At 33.2% G+C, this 4,410-nt stretch overlaps 1 non-coding gene across 1 annotated transcript; it reads right to left on the reverse strand.

The window, feature by feature from the left end:
* Positions 1-342: 342 nt before the first annotated feature.
* LOC118602317 lies at positions 343-445 on the reverse strand. Its single transcript, XR_004950665.1, has one exon. It is a non-coding gene; the product is annotated as a U6 spliceosomal RNA (small nuclear RNA).
* Positions 446-4,410: the final 3,965 nt, after the last annotated feature.

Raw genomic sequence — 4,410 nt, forward strand, 5'->3', positions numbered from 1 at the left:
TAACTAAACTTCTCCAGAGAACCTCATATAAAAACACATAATGATTATTTGTTGACTAAAATATTTTTAAATCCAAAACCTACCAAATCATTTTAATAATATAACAAAATTGATTATAATACAGCTATGAATATATGATGGATTTGATCATGTCATGTAACTTATTATAGTTAAAATTTCATATATATGCTCAAACACTGTGACACAAAAAGTTCTAGTTTAAATTTTTTTTTTAACTTTTACTTTTTCAATTAGAGCTGACATACAACGTAGTGCTTAGACATTTATATAATTTATATAATCTGCCTGATTAGTTTAGTACACACCTGGCACTGTACATAAGAAAATATGGAAGGCTTAACAAATTTGTATGTCATCCTCAAGCAGGGACCGTGCTAATCTTTTCTGTATCACTCCAGTTTTAGTATATGTGCTGCCGAAGCAAGAATAGTCTTAGTTATTATTGTCAGCTTTTTAATGTATCATATAATGCAATAAAAATTTTATATTATTCTCATTTAAGTATGTTTAGGGCTGCAATTGACATATATAAGGTTAATGGTATAATATTAATAAACACTATCTTGAAGCTTGAAGTTGATAACATAGTATATATTCTATTTTAAGAAAAAATAGGCTTAAATTATCATTGTTATAAGCTTTTTGATTTTTAAATCCTAAGTTTGTCTTAAGGAGCGCCTTTTGAGAATTTAGTAAGTGTGTATTTGCATATCTCTATTAGTTCAGTAGCAAATTGGAAAAAATATAATAAATATAAAAGGCTGATGAGAATTTTGGAATGTCCTCTCTGTATAGTTAGTATAATTGCCATGAATTTGGCCAGGTGTAGCTAAATGATATTTCAGGCAAAGAACTAATAGCAAAGCATTTTACACAGTAATTTCCTGGGTAAGTTTCAACAAAATGAAAACTCATCAGAAGCCCTGCTGGGATTCTATCAGCAAGCATTTATTTGTAGTCCCATGTACACCTGCTTACATAGTAATAATACACCAGTGAGTCAAGTCCCTATGCCAATGCAAATTAGCTTTATTTTCAATCTAACATTGGAATCTAGCAGATAAACTAAACAGACTAATGAATTGTCACTAGATGGATAAAATAAACTAGAAAAAAAAATTATATAACATTTGCCTGTTTCTCTTGTTGCCCCAGATTATAGATAACTATTTATGAAAAAAAACAACTTTCTTTTGATAGTTCATACCATTGAGATGAAGAATTTGCAGCATATGCCTTGCTCTATTGGTGCAGCAGTATTGAGCAATACAAGTATCACATCTGCAATGTCATTTTCCTACCCAGGAAAAGCTCATGCTGCTTAATTCGAACTTAAAAACCAATTCGACAAATATTTATAGAAGATCAGCTTTTTGTAAGGCATTATCTTAGGTGCTGGAGGTAGAGGCGGGCATATAAGATAGATAAAAATACCATCCGATCTAAGAAATTTCTGAAACCATTTCGGAGATAAGATAAACTCTCACAATGCTATATGGTAGAGCACAAAACTGGAAGAAAAAAAAAAACCACGAGAGGGCCACAAATTACTATAAAGAAGAGAAACAACAACTCAAAAGTTTCTTTAATCAATAAAGAATTAATACAGGAGATGGCTTACCATATAGTCTTAATGCCTAGTAGAAAATAAATATATTGAAGTGAGTGAAGAGGAAAGAATGGCAGTTGTTTAATGATGGGCCCAGCATGAGTAAAAGAAAAAGAGTGGGAAAGAGGAGCTACATTTGGGCGAATTGTCAGAAATTTCCTGTAGCTGGACTGTAGGACGGCTCTAAGGAAGCAGGGCAAGCACAATAAGCCCAAAAAAGTATTCTTATGTTTAATTATTACACATCTGTTAAGAGACTATTCCATATAAGGCCCTGTCAGGTTGAAATGTTAAGAATTCATTTTATAGGTTTATAGGTAGAGGGGTCATCGGGTCTCTCTTACTGAGAATTTTATTTTATCTATCTATCTATCTATCTATCTATCTATCTATTTATCTATCAATCATCTATCTATCATCTATTCTCTATCTATCTATTTTTAAATGAGGGAATTACAGGATTAGAATTTTTAGAATGTAACTCAAAATATAACTTTAGAAGGGCCCTTTTCTAGTCCAGGTATATACACTTTCCTGCGGGAAATATTCTAGCCATGTTTGTCTAAAAAAACCACAAAAGATTTACAACAGCCTTATCTGAATTTGCTGAATATAAAAATTAACCTATCTTCCTTGCTATTTGGTCTCTCCTCTATGGGGTGATTTATTAGTTTCCTGGGGTTGTCATAACAAAGTACCACAAACTGGGTGGCTTAAAAGAATAAGAATTTATTCTCTCATGGTGTGGACCTTAGAAGTCCAAAATCAAGGTATTGACAGAGTCATTCTTCGGAGAGCTCTGAGATAGAATTTGTGTTCCCTGCCTCTCTACTGGCTTCTGATGGTGACTAGTAATCACTGGTCATTCTTTGGCTTGTATATGCATCACTCCAAATTCTGCCTTCACCTGGCATTCTCTTCCTGTGTCTGTGTCCAAATTTTCCTCTTCTTATAAGGACATCAATTATATAGGATTAATGCCCATCCTAATAATATCATCTTAACTTTATATTAATATTATAATGATAAACCTGTAAATAAGCTTTCAAATAAGCTCACATTCATAGGTACTGAGTGTCAAGACTTAAAAATATCTTTTTTTTTTTTCATTGTTTGGGGAACACAATGCAATTCATAATAGGTGGGCTTTTTAAAATAAATACAACAAAGAATTAATATTCTTATTTAAAACTCATATTATTCATCTTTATGATAGATATAATAATACTGCCTTCATAAGATTGCTGTGATGATAATATTTAATATGTGTAAGAACTTAGCACTAGCCAGTCTTAGTTATGTGGTTGGTATGTATACTATTATACTTAATTTAGGAACTTATTTCCAGAAATAACCAGAAAAAGATTTTTATTGTGTCCTAAGCAACTATCTAATTCTCAGCATCAACTCTCACCAGTTTAAAATAAAGCTGTAAGTATAGAAATGACCAAAAGGAGTCCATGATTTAGAAAGGATATTTTGGTTTTTCTAGAGATTTCTTTAACCTTGGGTTATTCCATTAGAAGACAAATATATAAAAAACTTGCAAAGTCAGTGTCTCACAATTCTATTTTCCCACTCTATAATGGTCCTAATTGTATTTATACCGCAGTGCAGATTGGATTTTGGCTAATTGCTATATCAGGTCAATCTGGTTGCTAATGGCTTTCTCTCTCTCTCTCTCTCTCTCTCTCTCTCTCTCTCTCTCTCTCTCTCTCTCTCTCTCCTCTTCCTCCCTCCCTCCTATTCCTATTGGGAAGCTGGGTTTTAATGTTCTGGATAATCACCTGCACTTTCCACTTTTCTTTAACCTTTGTCTACAGCACATGCCAACTTAAATTTCATGCAAAAACATCATCTGGCATTCCAATCTCAAAGAGATAAATTCCCAACCTCAGTTAAAGTATTTCTATTTTAGCCTGAATTTCCAAGATAATTGCTTCCTGATGTCTCCACTTAATTTTGTTTGGGCAGATACAACCATATAAACAAATATGCATTAATGGAATGTCTTCTTAGCCATTAGTGACTTGCGCATCCATAAGGGATGGTATATGGGAATTCTGGAATTTATAATCCTTTTCACTCTGCTGTTAATTAAAAGTGCCACAGAGACAGATTGGGAGTGACCTAGGGAAAAGAGTTTGGAGGTTAAGCCTTTTAGCTTTGAGCCTCCAGTTTGAATCTGTTCTAAGCTAGTCATAAACAAGAGCTACTGCTATTTGATATGAGTTTGGTGATCTGTGTGAAATGGATTAGTAATCTTAGGCTCATTCTGGTAGACAGGTGTCCTCACACTGCCAGAGTTGATAGCTTCTACAGAAGAACCCAACAACTTAAAAAAGATGGAAAGAAAATAACTTTACAAATGTTCTCTTGTTCTGCTAGGATTGTTCTTAAGTAACAGAAAAATACAAGGCCTTAGGATTTCATATGCCCAACTTGTAAAAAAGCTATGGGACTAGAACAGATCAGGGTAGGTTTAGTAAGACCCAGACAGTGGGTCACATGAGAATTAGGTGGTGGTTCTAAGAGAAATTTAATATCCTTGGCTTCTTATTATTTTTTTTCTTCCTTTTCCATTTGGTTGTCATGGGTGTCTGTATTGATGGAGGAAACACTGATTACATTTACCAAGATATGTATACCCTTTACTTTTCAAATTCAGCAGTGGCAGAAGGATAGAAGGATGGTGTAGCTAGGTGGAAAGAAAGAGAGTCACTGTTAACACTGGCAGGAAAAGTTAAAAATATTGTAAGATTCTTTTTTTTTTTTAAGAG

Source organism: Rousettus aegyptiacus, unplaced genomic scaffold (assembly GCF_014176215.1).
Source record: "Rousettus aegyptiacus isolate mRouAeg1 unplaced genomic scaffold, mRouAeg1.p scaffold_m13_p_4, whole genome shotgun sequence".
Lineage (NCBI taxonomy): Eukaryota > Metazoa > Chordata > Mammalia > Chiroptera > Pteropodidae > Rousettus > Rousettus aegyptiacus.